A 22474-nucleotide genomic window follows, 5' to 3' on the forward strand; every position below is an offset into this window, starting at 1 on the left:
TACCCAAATATCTCAAGGGAAGAGGGGAAAAGCTTGTTTTCTCCTGCTCCGGAGGATAGAACTTTAACCAAGGGCTTCAAGTTACAAGAAAGGAGATTCTGACTAAACATTTGGAAAAACTTTCTGGCAGTAAGAGCTGTTAGACAGTTCCACTTGGGAGGTTGTGGACTCTCCTTCCTTGGAGATTTTTAAGCAGAGGTTGGATGGCCATCTGTCATGGATGTTTTAGCTGAGATTCCTGCATTGCAGGGGGTTGGACTGGATGACCCTCATGGTCCCTTCCAACTCTATGATTCCATGAAATAATAATTAGAAAAAATAGCAACACTTGCTTTGATGCAACATCCACTAACATTCTGGCAAAAATCAGAATGAAATAGTCAACATTGTCTAATCTCCCTGCAAACAAACCAGGATGACTGTAAGCACCCCTCGATTTATCATAGTGAGATATAAATTCTCATGTAGACAAACTAAATAAAAATTGAGCAGGATGTATGAATGTAGAGTTCCTGTGCCATTCAGTTATGAACATGTGAGTTCGTAGGGAAATATGTGTGAGTCAGTCAGATCTTCCCTTGAATCTTCTCTCCTTCACACAACAGCCCCAGAATTATTTTTTTCTTGTTTTATGGCAGCCTCTTACACTACAAACAAGCAGTGGCAGAAGCAACCATTACATTCCTGACTTTTACATATAACGCAGCCTCGTCCGTCAAAATGAGGGGAAGGTGCATATCGAAAAATTCAACCCACCCAAACCTGTTAAACTTTCCTTCAACTTTGTCTCTCCCCCTGCCCCAAATTAGGTCATTAAATTTGACAGAGCTGAAGTTAGCTCAGTATCTAGAATAATTCCTTACAGAACTAAAAAGCCTTTTGAGTATTATTTTTATGATGTAAATGTTAAAATGATATAGGCTTGTTCTAAGCCATTTAAGATTATTTTCATTAGTTTTCATAATTGTTGGAGTCCACTTAAGTAATTTATTAGAGGTCCTTTAATGAGGCTATGCCAATAATTGGATCCTTTTTGGCCTTGCTGACCATAGTACTTTCTACCTAAATTCTGTAATTGATAGAGGAATGCACTCTAAGGTCATAGCTTTTGAAAACGACACAAGTTTGATAAAACATATAGATATATATAATATATCTATGAGGTGGCAGTTAACTAAGGATTGTGGCAAGGTTTATTTGCATAGAAGAATTAACACACAAAAATGATCTAGAGGAGAATAAGGGTAATGCAAGAACTTTACTAGAAAAAAAGGTATTGGAAACTGCAATCATTCACAGGGCTTCTTCTTACTAAATAGTCCAGTATCTCTTTCCAGACATCCTCTTTTCAGTGATCTTCTATGGGAAGGTGTCATAATCCTGCAAAGTCTTAAATGCTCTTTTTATTACATTATTAGGGCATTTCTCCTCCCATTTCACAGAAGAAGAAATGTGACTTGAGAGTTGGTGAACTTTCCTGAGGCAAGGCAGTAAGTCTGTGCAGAAGAAGAGGGCTTTGAATCCAGATGGTCTTTGGCCAAATTCAAACTTGCATCAATCCGCACTGCATTTCAGTGCAAAAATAACACTTGAATTCAGCACAAAATAAAGTAAGATTTTTGCTCACATTGCAATTCCAGGACTATGGAAAGAAAGAAAGAAAGAAAGAAAGAAAGAAAGAAAGAAAGAAAGAAAGAGCCACCCAAAAATAAGATGCAAATTTGCATAAAATTGCCAATGTATATGTAAAGATTTGGAAATAATTGCTATAATTTAAATAGAAATAGGACATATGTCGCCATACTGGGGAACACTGTGACCAAGGGATCTTTATGCTTGCTCAGTCTTCTGTCTAGATTTCGTTGGTGGGCAACATCAAAGACCTTGCTTCCCCTCATGCTTCTTTGTTTTGAAACCAGGCTTGGACAGCACCTTCTTCAAACAGAGAACACTGCACTAATGGCTGTCTTAACCAAGCCGAAGAAGTGGAACATCCTCCCTTTGTGTATCATTCTTGCCCCACAAAGCTTAAGAACAGCTGAATTACAAATGATACCCCAGCTGGGAAGCAAAGAGCAGAACCAATGGGACCCTGAAAGGAGCCAAGTTAGCCTGAATCTGCCCATGCAGCAGAATGAGGTGAAAAGGTGGATTGCACCACAAAACGATCGCCTGGGTACGAAAAATAAAAATAGAAAGAATATGCAAGTAGAAAAATTAGCAGAGCAAGGAAAGTCTGGGCTACAGTACTAGGGGCAAGTATTGGCTTGTTTCAATGCTTTCCCCCCATTTGCTTCATATCGTACCTTTCTGGGAAACTAGAATATGATTCTATAGTATATAATGTTTGGAGGGAAGAGGGTTTTCCGATTGTGCTCAGGCTGAGATCATGGAAGCATCAGGTTGTGAATAAAGCACAAGTCCATAGGAAGAGCCCTGCTGGATCAGGCTGAAAGCCCATCTAGTCCAGCTCCCTATTCTCACTGTTGTGGGAATTTGCAGTCAACATAACAATTTATGTTTGCTAAATTAGGATATGAAGGGGTTAAGACTGACAGAGTTCCTGATTACCAGAGAAGGCACTATGTGATGTCACTTCCTTTGAGTTCTCTGGTGGGGAAACGCCTGGATAAATAAAATTAAATCTGCACAGTCTGGTCCCAAAGTTTACACTTTAATGCTGCAAGGGATGGTGTTTAAACTCTGCTAACTAATGGTTTTAAGTCTAAACACTAAACTGATTATTTTAAAACTTCTGCTCACACATATGAGCAATAAACTGTAAAATGATTTTTCCCATACTACCTACAGAACCCATCCAACTACAAGGGCCAACAAGATACCTATGGGAAGCTTGCAATCAAGACTGAGCTCAACAGCCCTCTCCCTTCTTGTGATTCTCAGCCACTGGTTGTGAGGTGTGCTGCCCCTGACAAGTGGCACTAAAACAAGCGCTCTTGTGGGCAGTAGCCACTGAAAACAAATGATCAGAACAAGCCAATATCTACCCTAAACAATCTTTGACAGGAGGCCCTGAACATCGGGTGGATCAGACTGCAAGATGGATGCTGGCAAACTTACCACATAGGCTAATGTATTTTGTGGCCATGTAGGTTTTAATTTCAGCAATATTTTTTAACCTTAATTGGGCATGAGCAAAGTCCTCACAACAGATTTTGCTTAACAACTGTAAGGGGGAAATGTGCAGCATCCACATACAGAGACACCGTTTTGTATTTCTGCTAGGCTGTTCTCTTCAGATGTAACAGGAAAATGGAGGCTTAATATCTCCCAAGAGGCCTGGAATTGTCCTTGACTACCATGAGGTGAACATAGGGGAACTCCGGGCTCGCAAAGCTCTCCTTTCTTAATTGTCTTCCAATATATGAAAAATGCCTTTGCATATTAAAAATCCATCATCTATTGGGAAACTAATGGGAGCAAGACCCATCGGGGTAAGGCTTCCATCGCTTGTGTTCTTGGATGGGGGTTGATCCAAGGTTGCAAATGACTTATGAAAATAAATGCACCACATGTGAAAATGATATTATATGTTAAGAACTAAAATATATAAAGTTTCTATGGAACAGTTACACGGGGACAGAGTTCACTGAATATATATACACACACATTTTCCTGGGTGATTAATCAAGTTCTTTGTCTCTGTATGCGCACAGAAATTTTCCCCTGCACACAAAATCTGCCATTAGCTTAGCATGTTCTCTTATTTCTGACCAGGATGCTCTGCTATGCTGATCCTAAGGCCCTTGTGGGAGTCTGTTGGTAATATGCATAGAGTACATGGGAAGAAGAGAAGGAGAGGAGGAAATTTCCATGATGCTAGTGCAATTATTTTGTTCAAGTATCTTCAACCTTTCCCGACCACTTTGAATCCAAGCATGCGTTTGAGGACCCATTTCTCAATTTTAACCATATATTTGCATAGTGGTAGTGCTTGTGATCCACCTTGAATAAGGCTGTGACTCCCTAGTAGACCAGTGATTTAGCTGAATACCGCCCTATGGGTTGTATCCAATGTGAGTCATGGGCCCATCTGCATTATACATTCAAAGCACTATCTTATCACCTTAAATAGTCATGGCTTCCCTCTAGAATCATGGGAACTGTAGTTTTTTAAGGGTACTAGGAGTCATTCCCCTATTCCCCTCATAGTGATTTAACAATCAGTCAGTCTTCCCTTGGAACTTGGGGAATTGTAGCTCTGTGCAGGGAATAGAGCATCCCTAATGGCTCTCAACTCTGCAAACTACAGTTCTTTGGGGAAAGCTGTGACTCTTTCAAGGAGTGTGATAGTTATTTAAATGTGCAGTTTGCACCTGAACACAGTTTGTGACATCCAGACATGAGAAATGTTTGACACCTTATTGAGGAAGGAAAGGAATTAGAGACTCTTCTGAGGGTCTCCTTGCCAACTCAGATAACATGGATGGCCTGAGAAAAGGGCCTTGTGGGGATAGTTCTGCAATTATGGAATGACCAGATCATTTACATACTGCTGATACACGCTTTTATGTTACCGCCATTGGTTTAATACAGCCTTTCTCCAAACTGGTGCTTCTCAGGTGTTGCTGGACTTCAACTCCTGTCAGCCTCAGGCAGCATGGTCATTTGCCAGGGATGATGGGAAATGCAGTCTAAAACACATGGAAGGGCCCAGCTTGAGGAATGCTGGTTTAATAAATGCTGCTGCTGTTTTAATATGTGAACTTGCTTTTTAAATTTTTTTTTTAATTCACAGCTGCTCTTCAGACTCTACATATATAAATAAATTTATAGGTAGATGCTTATGTTTAATAGCATCTCTGTGTTTCTTGAAACATACAGTGCCATCTTCAAAAGTTATTTATTCTCTGTTAAAGTACCTCCCCCGCAAAATGGAGCAGTACGTAGTTTAAATGTCTCAAAGCAAACTGCCTGCGTGCCCCTTCAAACTTTGTTCCACAGAACCTTATTCTCTTCTTCTGCAGTTGATTCCTTATATTTTCAAATTGGATGTTGAAAAAACCAGTACATTTTGTAAATCAAACCGTGTTTAATTCATTGACCGGAGCAAGATGCCTTTAAAAAAGAAGAAGCTGTCTTCTTAACAGTTGCTTTTGCAGGATCCGTAATCAGAAATACATTTCACTCCTTCAGTCCCTGGGCCTCAGATGTTCTTCCAATGTTCAGCGAGACTTACAGGTGATTAGTATCTCTCGGTGTCAGGCTGCAAGCCAAAAAAAAACCCAGTTGACATTCCTCAGCTGCCAAAGAAATAAAAGAAAGATGTAGCAAGCAAACAGCATTGCTTGGTTAGTGAGTGGCTACCTCTCATCCCAAGCTGTGACAAATGTTGAAAATCATAGAAACGCGAGGCCGCAATATTGGCTGAAATGTCAGATAGATTAAACGAAAACAGGTTGATTTTTAGCCATGAGAGAAAACCCCAATCAGGTATGTAAGGAGTAGCGGGGAGAAAGGGAGAGAGAAAGAGTTTCAAATATAAACCTCGAAACTGACAAGTGTGCTGTCAAAAGTTACTCACTAGAGACAATCAGGGCCTGAAACAAATCTAACCAGTGTTCTGGAACTGAATGAGTCGGTGGGGAACTCAAATATGGACACAGTGTCAAAAAGTACAAACGTAATTTTTTTCCCCTTGCCTCATGTAGCTCCTAGCAGCATTTCATTTCTGAAGGCCCACGAGGCCAACACTTTGTTGAAGCCAAGCAAGTCCAAGGTCTGTTTAGTGCCTGGATGGGTGAGTGCCTGGGAGCCATACCTAGGAGTTCCAGAAAGGTGAGGTATTAAGGTAAGAAAATTAATAAACCGTAAATCACAACAGAAACAATGGAAATGTCTACAATTTGATCATCAGTATTTAAGTTACAATTTCCAAGGCCACTATTTTCTTCCATCACTTATCGGTTTTGCTTGCCAGGGCCGGCCCACCCATAAGGCATCATGAGGCAACTGCCTCAGGTGGCAGCAGATCACGATACTGATCTTTCTTCCTCCCCTTGTTCTTACTGTAGGTATTCTCTTGCCCCGTCTTCCCTGGCAGCAAGAGGGGGAGCCATTTTGGGGTCTGCCTCAGGTGCCAAAATGTCTTGGGCCAGCCCTCTTGCTAACAGTTCCAACTGCTTGACAAAGGAAGAAGTGTTCAAGTTAATCACATGTTCCTACTCCAACAAACCACCAGACAGTGGCAGGGAAATCGCAACGAGTCTCTTGGCTATTTGGAGCATTCTGCATTGGGAAAGGAGTCAGCACCCAGGAAATGTGAAAGCTAAGGAGCTTGCTGTAGGGTGCTCCCAGAATTAAGTAGTACTAACTGAGGGCATTTCCTTGCATTATATATGATTACAAGGCAAGGAATTTGGTCACTGTGAGATAATTCCTCTGTACAGCAGCCACAAGGCAGAAGATATTCTGTAGAAACCCCACAGAGGGCCAACGATTGGGGCCACAGGGAAAATTGGGAGTTCAGGCACAGCCCTTCTGGATGCAGGATAGAGGTGGGTGTGGGTGTGGGTGTAAAAGCTAGCCTATTGTATAAAGGTAAATTCACATGCATTGCCCTGCCTGTGTTTGCATCTGGTCCCAGCCACATTTGGCATGTGGCCCTCAGATGGTTGCCTAACAGGAATGTGGCCCCCAGGTTGAAAAGGATTCCCCAGCCCTGCACTAGGGCTTCCCTTGATGCTTTGCTTGTGCTTCCTCCATTGGGAATATCGTAGTTTGGATTACTTCCTTTGATTCCTTGCAAGAGCATCATACTGATTGCTCAGAGCCACAAAGCAAAGTTATTGAGCTTTTCTGGGGAATACCCTTGAATAGGACATGAATAGGGCACACATACACACACCCTTGGCTACACCCATGCTCAGAACAAAATCACAATGTACACAAAGTCTTGGGGCATGTGCAAAGTTACAGCTGAATCAAGCAACAAGTGCACAAAGAAGGAGTGATAGCAAAAACCGTGGCTACGAATAGCTGGAAAGAATTCGTTGTTGGGCTACTTCTGGATGTTTTGGAATTAATACAAACCACATTATAATTATGATAGTATTTGCTTATGGGGGAGTCTAAATGCAGCCTCCTAAATTTGTTAAGGCTATAGCAAGCAGAAGCCTAGGCAAACCCGAGACCAGATTTATTTATACTATAATCTAAATAAATAAAAACTTATTGGTTCATTTATGATGGCAGACCACAGCAAACAACACCTGGAAAAATGATTTGGGACATCTAAAACATCTGTGGAACTAAAAGTAATGATGGCGCTTGACACAAGGCTTGATGCAAAGAGACTAAGAAATTTGGGGATGTGGCCGTAGAGTGATAAAACCGTGGAAAAAAAGCAAAGGTCAAGGAACCATCAATCTATCTATCTATCTAGTTACGTGGTCTCAGGGGCTGACATAATGATGAACAAGATGAAATGCAGCACCCTTGGGACCCCTCTGCCCCTCCTGCTTTCCCATCAAGGTTTTGTACCTCTGTTTTAGCTACAGCCTCTCTGTGCTCCTTATGTATTTCACACCCACATCTGCAACGTACATGCTTTCCTTTGAAACTTACATTCTATGTGCTATAATGCATTTATTATTATTATTATTATTATTATTATTATTATTATTATTGAATTTATATACTGCCCTATACCCATAGGTCTCAGGGTGATTTGCAGAATAAAATCAAAATATAAAGCCACAAAATACATAATTAAAATAAATACAACAACCCAACAAACCCCAAAACCACATTTTAAAAGGGCATAGGATCCTCACAACATTTAAAGTAAGACAATTAACAAACCTGGACAAGAGCCACTTATTGGAATATCTGACAGATGGACAGTTGAATAAATAGGTAGACACATTTGAACACCTATACTTGCTGAACTTAAAAAATGTAATGATCCAAACTCTCTTACTGCCCACTTATGCTCGCAATCTTCTCCCAGGTCATCAATCACAACAGACTCCAAAACTTCAGGCGGGGAGGGCACCAGGTTGGGGAAAGGCCAAGGTAGCAACTTCCAGACAACTTATTCATTAAACATTTGTCCTCATTGTTTGTTTGCAGCCAAAACAGCCCACTTCCTATTTCGGTAAACGGAAGCAACTTGCTCTTTTCCCCATGCTGTGTTTAGTGCATGCGATTTTGCTGATTGGGCGCCCGAGAAGAGTAATCAGGAGAGGGTACTGAAGCCTTGCTGCCAGCCACTACGGGGCAGCAAGCAACCGTGTGGCAATGAAACTAGGGTTTATCAACATACCTTCCAACATTTTTACCTTTGGATCTGGGTCATGAATATGTGCCTCAGAACATCAGAGGCAGAAACAACAGGGAGAAGGAGCGGTGGCGGCAGTGTTGCACCTCTCCTTTGCTCTTCAGTACCACCAGGCCACAGCTCCACTCCCGGGTCATGCCTGAGACGGGGGTGGAAGCAGTGGAGAGCCGCCACCACTCCTCTCCTCCACTGGGCATGCAAGGGAGGTGAGAACAACCCCTGCAGGGAGAGCATCTTCACAGCTCTCCAGCCGCTGTTACAAGCTGCCGAAGGGAGGCCTGCAGTGGCAGCCATGGGGAGGTTCAGCCGGCCAGCTCATGCTCCACTCCAAGCTTGGCAGTGGCAGTGCTGGAAGGGGAAAGCGGGAAATTCCTGGATCCAAACAGAATCTGGGAATAGGTCTATGAATCTGAGAGTGTCCCTCAAAATGGGGCAGTTGGAGGGTATGCATTGGCAAAGCTGCAGGGTGGTTTTCTTCAGCCCCGGGTCCCCATATGTTGTTGGACTACCACTCCCATCTTGCCTGACCATCAGCTAAGCTGCCTGGGAATGATCTGTGGGCCAGCAATATCAGTCGCTGTGGTTCAGCGATAGTAGCAGCCCATCAGGACTTGGGGTCAGTGCACTAAACCACAGGGAGGAGAGAGAGTTACTTTAGCTGTGGGACTATCAGCAGGCAAAGGAATCCTAAGATCCATTGCATAGCATATGGGAGGTGGGATTTTTGTGTTATATCTTGCTTAAGGGAGCCTCAGGGTTTACTAGATTATACTGGATATTTAGCTCCAATATTTTGCAGCTTGTGAGTATTCTCAAGGACATAACGGAATAATTGAGTGATTCTCCATATTAGGTGAATGGCCTAGAAACAAATTAAACATACTTAGTAATGTATCCAAAATATTTTTTTAAATGGTGGAGGGTTGCTTTTTTTAATCGATTGCATATCCTTGTATTTATACATTCCGTATTGCATCTATATGCTAACATTTTTATTTCCAATTTGGAAAGATGAGCTTCATAGTTTTGCTCTTGCTTGCCAGCTCTGGGAAGATACTTAAGAGGGCCACTTAAACATTAAGCATATGTTGAAATCCATTACTCTCCAGCAAAGCACTAATGCACATGTTTAACTTTAAGCGTGTCTTAAATCCCCATTGACTTCCAATGTGCATTTTCTAAATTGGGGCTTTTAGGAAGTGGAAAGGGGCTTCTGAGTGATTGTGACCATCTCAATGTAGCTCCTAATGGACAGTTATAAGTGCTGGTGCACTAGAACGGATACATCAGAGTTTCAGAAATAAAGGATGTTACAGACATCAGCTGTCCATTCTATTAATTTCAGCAAAGATGTAATGCTATGGAAATGTTGCCTGTGCTAACTTTTATGGGAGTGGAGAGAGAGAGAGAGAGAGAGAGAGAGAAGACTCATTTAGGTGTGCACAATAAACACAAAAAGAAGCCATTGGGTCATGCACACAAGGCCCTCTTCAACATCGGGGGGGCCCAGAGGTGTCCTGGTTTTCGCTGGATGGTGGACTTGGAGTATGTTTTCTGCCAAAAGCTAAAATGCTAAAATCAGTCCAGGGCATAAGCAGGAACAAGACTTGAAGGCATGCCAGGTACCTACACAAGCGAAGATGCTGATCCAGCAAGTGAGACCCAAACATACTGGGCTCCCGTTATCAAGGAATGGGGTGGTGTAGCAAGTGGGATGTTTCTTTGGACTGAGCAAGCAAATGGGAACTTATTCAAGTGGGCTGGGCCTGAGCTGTCTGTTTGCACTGGCCCTGGCATCTCACACTGTAAGCAATGGAGGAGGTGAAAGGTTACGGAGATCCTGCTCATACACCTGCCAGAAGGTCCAACTGGTAGATCCAAAAGAACAGGTCCTTTTCTGCCGTGGCCCCACATCTATGGAACTTCACCTCCCAAGATACACAGTTCGCCAGTAGCAGCCGACAGGGTTGCATGGGCAGGGCTGTGTTGCTTTACTGTCTTCCCAATGCCACACATCCCTGCCAGTTACTAAGTAGGACAGCTGAAGGAGCAAGGCAGTGAGAAGGCTGGCATGGTGCGGCCGCAGCATCAGGAGCATCAAATTAGCTCTGATGTTGCACCTCTCTCGGTAAGGGGCAGTGACATGTGACTTTAGAAACACAGGAGAGTCAGGCAGCCTCACCAATGCAGCCCTGGCCAGTTGCTACTGCAGACATTTACTTTTTCTTTATTAATTTATATACCACTCATATGCCAGAATGGCTTCTAAGTGGTTTACAAATGTGAAATCAATTATAAAACCCATGCATATTAGTCTTCTTTGCCTTGTTGTGGCAGGCTGCAAACACATTGTTCTTCAGGCTTGGCCATGTCAACAGAATGGAAGATGGCAGTATCCCCCAGGACGTGCTCTATGGGGAGCTGGCTTCAGGAGCCAGGCCCATTTGCAGACCAACTCTTCATTACAAAGATTTCTGCAATTGTGACATGAAGGCTGGAAGCATCAATCCTGCTGTGTGGGAATCCCTTGCAGACGACCGCACTGCCTGGAGACAGGCAGTCAGGTTGTACATCCATAGCAGTGACCAGAGGAGGAATGACCGCTGGGAGGAGTGCAGAGAGAAGAAACGCCATGGTGCATCTGTAACAGCACAACTGGATGCCTTCATCTGCCCCAGCTGCAACAAAACTTGTCTCTTCTGCACTGGTCTCTACAGCCACAGCAGGCGCTGCAACCTCCCGACAGCTTGACCTCACCCCCAAAGGCACACTCCTCCATTGTCTCCCAAGACAGACAGATGCCAACCAGGCTTTTAGTTAGCACCCTCTATTATGCAGGTACAGCTTTCTGTGATATATTTAAGGGAATTAATGATACAGAATGATCTGCAACGTTTTTGCTGCTGTTTTTATGATAGCGGCGATGTTGCTTTATACTTTATATGGCCTTTAATCATTTTAAATGTTGCGAGTCACCAAAGGAAAACATTTGTATTTCGAACGGTGGCTAATTAAACTGGTGAAGTTTCAAATAAATTAAAAAGTTGTAGTTGGCAAACCGGCGTCAGACCTGGAATTCCGAGGCGATCTCCATAAATGTATTTTGGAGACAATGTCTTTTCAGAGAGTCCAAATGGCCAGGATTTCCGACAACAGAGTACTGTAAGGGTAACAAGCTGTCACATTTCATCTGATGTTTTCTGCATAAGCGATTTTTCCCCGTGTTGCCAATAATCACCCAGTTTGTGTGCAGCCATTCTATAAAGCTATTAGTAATCCATGCCCACCATGTGGGCACCCGACCAGCTAAACTCTTCTTCAGATGATTGTACGAAAAGGGGGGGGGGGAGTGTTACATTTCTGTTAATGACTTCCTGCTTTAAAAGCAGTGTTGTCTCTCCAGCAGAGGTGGTGTTTTTCTTTTTTCAAAGGGTTTGAAAACCACTGCCTTAAGTTTACCTTTATCCTGGACGCAGGAGAAACCCCAGTTAATCTTTTTTAAAGTCTTATTCACTTAATGGAAATGCTTAGGTGCATAATTACATTGAGCAGCTATTGCTATTCCAAAAAGGAGAAGAAAAAATAATAATCTAATGGTATTGTCTCTATAAGCGAATGAGGATTTCAGGAGGGGATGTTGGTGCGACCCCACGTGATCCAGAGAGGTTAATGCAGTTAAAGTTATTTCACAGTCCATTAAGGAGCTTACGGTGACCTCATGACCTTTGAGCCAACAACACGGAATCCATTATCATCACAATGGAAGTGGCGGAGGGTTCGGCTGACTTGACAATGGGCCCAGGAAATCCCAAGTCAGTACTTAGGGTCCCCCCCCCTTTCCTTTCCTTTCCGTTCCTTTTCTTTAAAATGTTTAAAAAAAAAACAAAACAAAAAAACCAGCCCATGCTCATTTCTTTCTGCTTCTTTGGTACTGCTATTAATATGCCTTCCTGTAATTTGTAACATTAACATTGCTAAAGGTACAGGAAAGGACACCGAAATGAAGATGTCAGAACTGCTGACTTAGTTCAGCGTATGATAATATGGGCTACATATGGAAATGGTCGAGAGATAACTAGAAAGATCGAGATGAAAACAGTAAAGAAACTCCATGGAAATGATGATAAATTATCGAAGCCTGAAAAATCTATTTCGGCACATTTTTATTTCTCTCTGTTTTTTAAAGCCCTGTGTTTAAACGCATTCTTGTCGACTGCATCCCAATGTGTGTGTACTTTACTTATGCAAATAGTATTTCTGTTGCTGTATCTTTTGAGTTTTATCGATCAGCAGAATTCTGAATAGGATTCCCTTGCAAGCTCAGTCATCTAACACAACCTATTGCTAACCTTTCTTATGGATGGAGCTTTCTGAAACGTGCTGCCAATCAAACCGAAATTTGTAAGTTGGAAGAAACATTTTAATTAAGGAATTTTAAACACAACATTTCTCTCATGTTTTGTTTTAAAGGATAAACATAGCTATTTGTGCTTGCTTAGAAAATAAAATAACATTCAATTACCCTTTCCTGCATGTTCACTTAGTAACAATAAATCTGTTTGTTAATGCTAATAATAATGGTACTTTTAAAAAAAGGGATTTTCAATAAATGGTCACGAAATTTAATCATCCCAGTAAATTAAATGTAAACTTCTCAAAAATCAGTAAACATATTGAGTAAGCAGAAATATGAGAAAGGGATGTTGATATAGGGGGAAATTATAATAATAAAGTTTTATAACAGCATTAAAAATTGTATTGTAACTAATGTATAATAACATATTTAATCACTTTAGCTACTGGGGAGTAAGCCTCAATGAACTCAGTCAGACATATCACTGAGTAGACATGTATAGGATTGCAGTATTGATCAACCATATAGGACATCAACACTGCAACGATGCGCATGTGTACTCAGAAGTAAACCCAACTGAGTTCAGTGGGTGTTACTCCCAGGTAGGTGTGTATAGGATTGCAAATCAAGGCTTGTATTAATCAAGCTGCATAGTAACTTTTTAAGATAAGACTGTTAGAAGGGATTGCACATGAATATTAACTACTTAATTTGCAGGAAAGTAGCATGAGCTCCTATCTTGGTTCAAAAATACATAAATGGTTGGAAAAGTTGTTGTTTGCTACTGAAGTTAAAAAATAAAATATAGCCAGTGATTGGGTAGCATTTTAAACACACGTGGGTCATCAAACTTCTGAGCTAGGAGAAAGCACTTCTGATCATACAAGGCAGGGCATCTTATTTTTGTTGATCTTCATACCTCCTGTGACCCCCTCCTGTAACCCCCTCTTGAGGGTTGGTGGACTTCCCTGAACAGGACAGGATGTGGCACAGAGTACTGCAAGAGGCAGGCAGACATAGGGAAACTGGGTGCCCTGCATTGCACAGTATTGCCACTGGACCCTGAAGTTCAGTTGCAAGAATTCTCTGCGGAATGTTTATAGGAGGGCTCCAAACTCTGCACTGCGTTGTGCCGTGCCGTGTGCCCCTCACAATGGAAGCTTTTGCAAACAGAAGAGGCAAACGGTTTTTGCAAAGTCCCCCTTTTGTCTGCAGCCCTGTGCGCTGTCTTGTAGGGGAAGGATGGTAGCTCAAGAGGTAGACTGGATCCACTTTGCATGCTGAAGGTTCAATCCCTTGTGTGGTGTTTGCCCATTTGTTTAGAGCCTGTCTGTACAGGGGAAAAGAAAGGGTTAAAAATGTAGACCAATAGGAAAGCTGGAGGCGGAGCCTAGATGTGTATAAAAGGGCTTAGCCCGAGGTTTGTTAGAGTTGTCGGTGGGTTGGTTTTAGTGGGTTGGCTGGTTGGGAAAGGCAATTGGAGAAGCAGTTGGCAGGCAGTTGGAAACAGAGAGACAGGGCAGTGGGTTCTTGAGTGAGGGGAGGTAGAAGAGATAGAGAGAGGAAAATAAGACTAAGAAAGTAAAGAGTAACAACATTTGGAATGCCGTAAAAGTTTGTTTGTGTCTGAAATAAAATACTCTCTTCTTTATTAACTTGAGAATCTGACTAAGATTGAAGTGATTTTACCTGGTTGGTGGCAGTAGATTAGTGTTGTACGGGTCAATAGTCCGTGAGACGACCGGGGGCTCTGTACGAATGCCACACCTTGCGTCTCCAGTGACCTCTGAGAATGTTCACCGTTAGAAATCCAGGAGAGCGGCACCCAGTCGACGTAAACAACACTGAGCAAGACGGATCAGTGGTCTGACTCAGCAGCTTTCTATATTCCTCCAACACCACTACCAAAAGTCAAACCAACTGTCTGGACCAGGTCTCGGGGGCCATGGGGAGCTATCTCCCTCATGCACTGCTCACAGAAGCATCCACTGGACGTCAGAACTTTCTGTAAGTGGAGGGGCACAACTGGATATAATCTGTTTGATTTGAAGGCAGAATCCCTAATACACAGAAGTCTAGCTGTGCATAAAAAAAACTATTGCCTACACATGGGTCATCCATCAGAGCTATTTCCATAAGTACAGGAGGGAATAATTTTCCATAAGTACAAGGAATAATTTTCTGTATTCAGCACCAAGTAAACAGGAGATTGAATCCAGGCAACTACCACATGCAGTGCTATTCCTCCCACCTCTAGAAGGGTTAAGCCACCATTTGGAAAGGAAGGGCGATGGTGGCTTATAGGTAATGTCTGAAGAGGGTCCCACCCCTCTTCACCATTCTCATTAACCTCAAACGTGAAAAGTGATCTCCTCAAGCAATGAACCTCCTGTATTTGCAGAGGATCACTATACATTTTAAAGCCCTACGTATGGGGAGCCTCCACAAGCCCCGAAGACTCTCCAATCAGTCCACAAGGTCACCCTCCAACTCACGTTACAAGAATGGTGATGAAGGGGCAGAGCAAGCACACTAACACCCTTTACATGCTAACTTAACCCTTACAGATTAGAGGGGGCTCTGGTAATTAGGCAATAAAAAATTGTCTACTCATTTATACCAGAGGTGGGAGACCTGTAGCCCTTCAGATGTTGGAGTCCAATTCCCATCAGCCCAGCCAGCACAACCATTGGTAAGGGATGCTGGGAGTTGTCATTCAAAACATCTAGTGAGCCACAGGTTCTCCAGCCCTGATTTTTACTTACATCTGTTTTATATACTTCAAAATATATCATTCAAACTACAGTCTGTGCTGGCTTCCCAGCTAGCATCAAATTTTACAGTTTGGGGATGCACAAAACACATGTGTGAAAGCAGCTTAGCCCTAGCTGGCCTCCCTACCAGAGGTATGTTCTGTGTTTTGTCATGTTTTCACCATGGATTGGTGCTCTATTTATTACACGTGTGGGGAACCTTTGCCCCCCCCAGATGTTGCTGAACTACAACTCCCATCAGCCACAGCAAGCACAGCCAATTACCAAGGATAATGGAAGTTGTAGTTTATCAACATCTGGAAGGTCAAATTTCCCACACCTGATTTATTAGGTGATTCATGGAACTTCTAATTGTGCATTTTATGTCTTTAAGTATATGATGTGTCTAAGTTATTAAATCATTTTGGCAAATGTATTTCTTATTCAACAAAAAATACGTGTGATAGGAGGCAGCATGGCTCCAGAGCGAGCTGTACATGCATCCTCTTGTGTGGAAATCTGTTTTACATAAATGTGTGGCTGAGAGATGTTGTCTTTTGTATGTGACAGAGTTGCTGTTTTCGAACAATATGTTTACGAGAAGGTTGAATCTGTGTTCCCTGGAATGAAAGTATCAAATGTAGCAAGGTTGCACATAGCATCCTTGAGTGATCTAGGAGTGTTTTTTTTTAAAAAAACATATATTAAAAGCTGTTCAAGCCTTGATTTTAAGATTTTTGTGACAGCAAAATTGCCACTGTCAACATAAAGGCAAAATATAAACCTGAAAGGAGCGGCAGGGGTGCGGTGGGAGACAACTCCACAGCAAGTCTCGGCTTTCAGTGGCCAAAAATAAACCAGTTCTTGGCTGAAAGACATAAGTGCTATTGTGAAATTGATATCCCTTCTTGGCTTATTCCCAGACAATATGTTGCCTTTCTGGGGGCTGATCAATATGATTGATGTGATGTGTGAAATTCAGGAGGGAGCTCCCCTTTAATCAAGCCCACTGTCCTCGACAGATAGGCAGCTGCGGACTAACATGTTCTTCAAACTGTCTCCTCCCCGCTGCCCAAACGGAGGGGAAAAGGAAGAGCAAACTGCAAAAAGGGAACATGAGATGGCAGCAAGCGCGCAGTGCATTGGAGAAATCTGTGCACACACACCCCACCGCTCCAAGTGTCATAAACAAGCCACAAAAGATGGTCATTTCAGGCTACTTCGAAGGGACGGTGATGAAGTTGTTCCTATCTGCTTAGCAACTCAGCTTGGGAATCTGGCTGCTTTCCGAGAGCTTCCGCCCTCTCTTTCTCTGTTATAATATTGATTTGCTACTGGTATCAAATTTTTTTGGCTTGCGCAAGGATGAAATAAGTCGAGCTAAAAATATCAGAGGAAGGTTGCAACACTTTACTCTTTTAGACATGATGCAATTATCTGTGCAAAGAATTTTAAGTACCAGCTCTCCCCGGCAAGAAAACATTCCTGGGTCGCGAGCCTATAGGTTTTCCCTACACTTATACAACAGAAGAGGCGCTGCCTGTTTTGAACGGCAGCGCTTTTGAAAGGAAAGGGGAAAGATAGGGATTGTGTTCTTTCAAAACCAAGCAGCAATTAAATTGTTAATGCTTTCCCCCTAGATGGTGTTACAAATTAAACCGATTACATTGAATCGATTAACATTACAGGAGGGCCTTCCTTTTTAATAATAATTTTTAAAAGGTTTCCCATGGTTGTTTCGGAGGTATGAACCTCATTTTGTTAACCTTTCCATGTGTTGCAAGATTCACCGATCACCACCTGGTGCCAGATTGCCGACTAATTATGTCATAAGCAATCTCCTAACCATGTGTAGTTAGCTCTGCCTGGAAAAGATAGAGCACCTTAAATGGCTGAATACTTTTCTCAGAGGAGCATTTTGAACCATCGACAGACAGCTAAAGAGAACAACGAAGAGAGCAAGGGCAGGTGAATAACAGTTGGCTCCTCAGATCCCTCGATGGAACGTGTTCTTTTCCCAAGATCTCAGACAGAAGCACCCATCAGGAATCTCAGCTAGAGTTCCAATGGCAGAGCATCCTTTGAGCCTGGTTTCAACAATGGAAAGGTGCATACAAATAAAGCTACGTATGTATGTATGTATGTATGTATGTATGTATGTATGTATAAAATTCCCACCAACCCCAGCCAGCATGGTCAATAGCCAGAAATGATGGGAGTTGTAGTCCAACAACTTCTGGGGAGCCACATGTTCGCCATCTCTTCCCTGTAAGCACTAGCAGTTTCGTCAGAGGCAAGGACACCAAAAAAATAACAGGGGCTATGCATGGAAGGCTGATCGCCGAAGAATTGATGCTTTTGAATTATGGTGCTGGAGGAGACTCTTGAGAGTCCCATGGACTGCAAGAAGATCAAACCTATCCATTCTGAAGGAAATCAGCCCTGAGTGCTCACTGGAAGGACAGATCGTGAAGCTGAGGCTCCAATACTTTGGCCACCTCCTGAGAAGAGAAGACTCCCTGGAAAAGACCCTGATGCTGGGAAAGATGGAGGGCACAAGGAGAAGGGGACGACAGAGGACAAGATAATGTTCTCAAAGCTACCAGCATGAGTTTGACCAAACTGCGGGAGGCAGTGGAAGACAGGACGACTAAACAACAACAACATGTAAATTCTCAGTTTACTCCGAACCTCTGCTGGTTGTAGGTATGACCCAACCTGAACTTTGCCTGTAGATTTCTCTTTGCTTCTTTTGGAGCTGTCCATGGTACTGCTTCCTTGCTGACCAGACTCTCAGTTGCTTCTTACTACAGCACCAGTGAGGGGTCAGTTTCCTTCACCAGACCTGATGGCAACCAGCTATGGCACTTGCAGTTTTGTCCTCCAAGAGATTAGAACATCACGGGGGGTGCTCCAGAGGAATGGCCCTCCCTCTACGCTAGCATATGTTGCCTGAGGCACTTTCTTCGCTCTGTTTCGTACCGTCCTCACGTTCCATTTTGTTTATTCCTGGACCTTTCCCTATTGCTCATAATGGCTTCCGACTCTGCCATCTTATTCCCAACAGCCATTTATTGCATGCTGCCATTCATACCTACTCACAAATCCATAATAATTCCACCAAAATGTGTTTATGTGTGTGTTTTTTAAAGACTTTTCAAAGGCCAGGCCTTGCCTCCTAAAGCAGATGGGCAATCAAACCTGGATAAAGAGGCTCGTTTCCTTCAATCAAAGGAGCAGAAATAATGAATTTCACTGAAAACTGTGTTGTCCAACGGGCAAGAAAATTATTAACTTTCTTTTGCAGAGGTGAGCTACAACTTGCAACTGTTTTACTCCCAGAGACTATGCAGCCCGACATGATAAGAGGAAGTATTACAAAGTAATTAAACATTTCAAATGAGAATCAGTTCAGCAAGCCACATATGTGGAGTGAGTCGACACACCCACACTTACAGTGATTGTATACTAATAATAGTGGCACTGGTGGTTGTGATCACTGTTTGGAAATAGCTGTGGAGGATGAGTATCCCATTAAATGCAGGTTCACTAAAGTCAAGCACAAGGATTTCACGCGCTGAGAGGAGTTGGGCCACTTTGGCGTGTACTGCAGATAATGTCTAAAGCACAAAGGCTGCCAAAATCTTATTTGTCCTTCAGATGAAGTCCATATTGACTGTCTAAAAAAAAAAACCTACCCAGCAACCCACCCTCTTTGTATGAGCCATTATTTTCAAATTGTTTCCCAACTTATACTGCAGTTGAAAATTGGACAGCTCTTCAATGGTGGCTGCATTTCAATTGATTATCAATACAGTTTTTCAGAATTAAGAATATTGTTCTATTCTTTTCCTTGGCATCATGTTGACTTTGTGTGGTGGTCATTTCAATATTGCTGTACAATTTTGTGTTGGACTCTTTGGCATTAAGATAACGCACGAGTGAATCAATTAGATTTATTATCTCCCCTCGAAGGGTACGGTAGGCGATAAGGCAAACTCTATACATAATGTAGGATTTATTTTCAAGGGCTTCTATGATTACATAGCTGCAGTTATCCAGGTGCAACTTGGAGTGTCACATACAGATGCCTGGAAGTTTCTGTTTAAAACACAACAAAACAGGACTGCATTATAAAGGGTTTCCATGGTGAGTTTGCATGGGCAATTTATACAGGGAAAGGACACCAAGAGGTGAGACTCTTCCAGATGGATGAAAAGGCCTTTGCCATAGATGGTCATCTTTGTATTGTTTTAAAATCTATTTTCAGGATTTTTGTTTTGTTTTGTAAATCGCCTTGACCCACACAGAGAAGGCAATTTGTAAACTGATACATAAGTATTACAATAAAAATTCATTGTAACTCAGGAAGCTGTCTAGTACCATCAGACTGTAAGTCCATCTAGTTCAGTTTTGTCTACATCGGTAGCAATCTCACCAGAGTTTCAAGCTTTGCCTAAAAATGTCAAGGATTGAAACTCGAACCTTCTGCAATCAAAGCAGGTGTTCTACCACTGAGCTACAGTCCCTCTTAGCAGTGCTCCTCCTTGTGGTAGAAGAGAAGCAAGATAATAGGAAAGGAACTATTTGTTTCAAGCAGAAACATCTCACATACTTGTGCCTCTGAGTTGCTTCTGACATGATAGAAGACTTTCCAAAGAGAGAGTGTGGATGCTTTTACACTGAAATGTTATATGGAGTTTTACCACCCATGAGCTGTGCCCAACAGAATGCAGGGCTCCTTTTTGCCAAGTGGAAGCACACTTATAAGAATGAAAAGCTGTAAATGGATTTGCAGTCCATATCTAACTTGCTGGTTTCTGCTACTTGAGATGCCATTACTGGTTTTGGGTTGCTTCGTAAATGGCAGTTGATGCTTTTGCAGCACTGGATACAATTTTGTGCTTTCCCCTTATTAATTACTTATTTATTCAATTTCTGTACTCCCCTTCATTGTGAGGATCACAGGGCCATTTACAATATAAAGTGAACTAGGCTAGAAGTGCTCCTCAATATCAGCTTCTGCTGTATTCTCATAGCAAGGAGAACCTCCTCAGAGGTTTTCCAAACTTCTAACATTCCCAGTTACAGTGTTCCATCACTTTCCCTTCTGAGAGAATGCCCTACTTCTGTTTTCTTCTTCCTTTTATACTACTACTAGACATTCTTATTTGGAATAATTTCTGAATTTGGTTTAATGAGTGACTTCGGTTAGAACAAGCCTCAGTTCCCTGTGTTTGGGTGTAACATGGAACTGTGGTTTGCTCATGACATTGTCACAGCCATGTTTGACAGATATATTTCAGACCCAACTCTCTTATCACTAGGCTGCTCTGGCTATGGTTTTAGAACCCAAATTTGAAATAGTGAGTAAAATATGAAACTCATCGCTGATTACTCATCTGTGAATTAGATTATTTTGGAAGAAATAGATGCACAACATATGTAGCAGAGAAACAGCCTTCACAAGTCCCGGTTCTGTAAATGAAGCATCAGATATAATGAAAAGCTTGGCTGGAGACATATTTGTCTGTTAATTGTTGTTATAGTTAATATTTTTTAGAAACAGAAATGCTTTTAAAGATAAATACCTCTAATGCATCTATTGATTTCCTTTATTTAAACTATTAATAAACTGACTCAAACAGTCTCTTTTTTAAAAAAAAGAGAAGGGAATAAAATAGGATGCAGGTACCCACAAAATGTTTTCTGTGTATTTCCAAGCGGTTTATGTATTAAAACTGGAATTAAAACTGATTGGCTGATAATGAGTGCAGATGCTGACCTTTGGAGAGATTTATTAGTCCTGCAAACGATGAACTGGGCTCCCTGCACCTTGTGACCTTGACAGAGAGATACAGAAATAACCTATGGTATATTTAACCCTTTCTGGGTGCTAAAAATAGATTCTGGGGGGAAAACACGAGCAAGTTTTTAAATAATAGAATTATCAATGAGTTAAATGTTACTGCTAGATCAAAAAGTAAGATTTTGGTGGGGAAAGAGAGTGCTATGATCAGCGGATTCTTCAGCACTATTTTGGAACCTTGCAGATTCCTTTTTTCTGCATGATATACAAGAGAGAGAGAGAGAGAAACTTGTGTGCGTGATACATTTTTGTAAACTCTAAACTATTCAGGTAGACCTATTAATTTTTCTGGAAATCAGTGTATTTGACTCAGTGGCACTTACTTCGAAATGAACGTGCAAGTCTCTCATGTAAACATGCCCTGCCAAAGTAAACATAACCTATGCCAAAATCTTCTGGAATTGAACATTTGCATTTAGTGTTGGTTTAGCACCCATCCCATAGCCTAAAGTCTCTCTACCCAAGCTGACCAGGGTGGTCTCCACATTGGCATTAGAATTCCCAAGGCTTATTGTCTTGGATGACTTCAATGATCATATTGTGTTCATACCTGGCTGGAACAGTTCAGGTTTTCATAGCCATGGGCCTGTCCCAAATGATTTTTAATTTTTTTAACCCTTTACAAATGCTTTCAAATAAATGAATGAATGAAATAGGACCTGTTCCCATATACTGGGCCTTGTTTGTTTTTCTGGATAGGGAAAAGATGTTCTGAGAGTGCTGGAAGTTGATATGTTTCCCCTTGTCCTGGACAGATCATTGCCTGGTCAGGTTTAGATTCTGGACAACTGTATAAGTGCACAACCCCAGTATTTGAACTGCTGGGCTGGATATCATGTGAATGTTCCTTTATTTGGAAATGAAGCATACAAGTTCGGTCCATCCGGCTAAATCTATTCTGAGAATGCAACAACTGGTTACACGGGCATCTCATAGATAAGAGCAGGGTTGTTTTTGTTCTGCTTTGGGAAGCTCTGTGATCAAGACGGCAATCTGTTTTGTCTGTTGCCTCTGACAGTATCAGAGGGGACCTGGCTCGGCTAGATTGATTGGTACCTCCAGCTTAGCCGTTTCCGTGCAGAATGGCTAGGTTTTTTGCCTAATGATGTTACATTTGTCCTGCAGATGATGTAGAGCATGCTACAGAGAATGAACAGCTCGGCTCTGATCGCTCCTTATTTGGCAAGCACTCACAT

The 22474-nt window shown here is 42.1% G+C and overlaps 2 long non-coding RNA genes across 2 annotated transcripts in view; one reads left to right on the forward strand and one right to left on the reverse strand.

Moving 5' to 3' along the window:
* Positions 1-5070: 5070 nt before the first annotated feature.
* Positions 5071-11949, reverse strand: LOC308472551. The gene is made up of 3 exons (XR_013983578.1): positions 11373-11949; positions 5664-5782; positions 5071-5227 (listed from the first exon to the last, which is right to left on the reverse strand). It is a non-coding gene; the product is annotated as an uncharacterized lncRNA (long non-coding RNA).
* Positions 11950-12661: 712 nt separating this feature from the next.
* Positions 12662-22474, forward strand: part of LOC308474413 — a 30446-nt gene continuing 20633 nt past the window's right edge. The window contains exon 1 of the long non-coding RNA XR_013984709.1: positions 12662-12703. This is a non-coding gene — a long non-coding RNA (uncharacterized lncRNA). The remainder of the gene's footprint in view (positions 12704-22474) is intronic.

This window comes from Podarcis pityusensis (genome assembly GCF_964106645.2).
Source record: "Podarcis pityusensis genome assembly, chromosome: 3".
NCBI lineage: Eukaryota > Metazoa > Chordata > Lepidosauria > Squamata > Lacertidae > Podarcis > Podarcis pityusensis.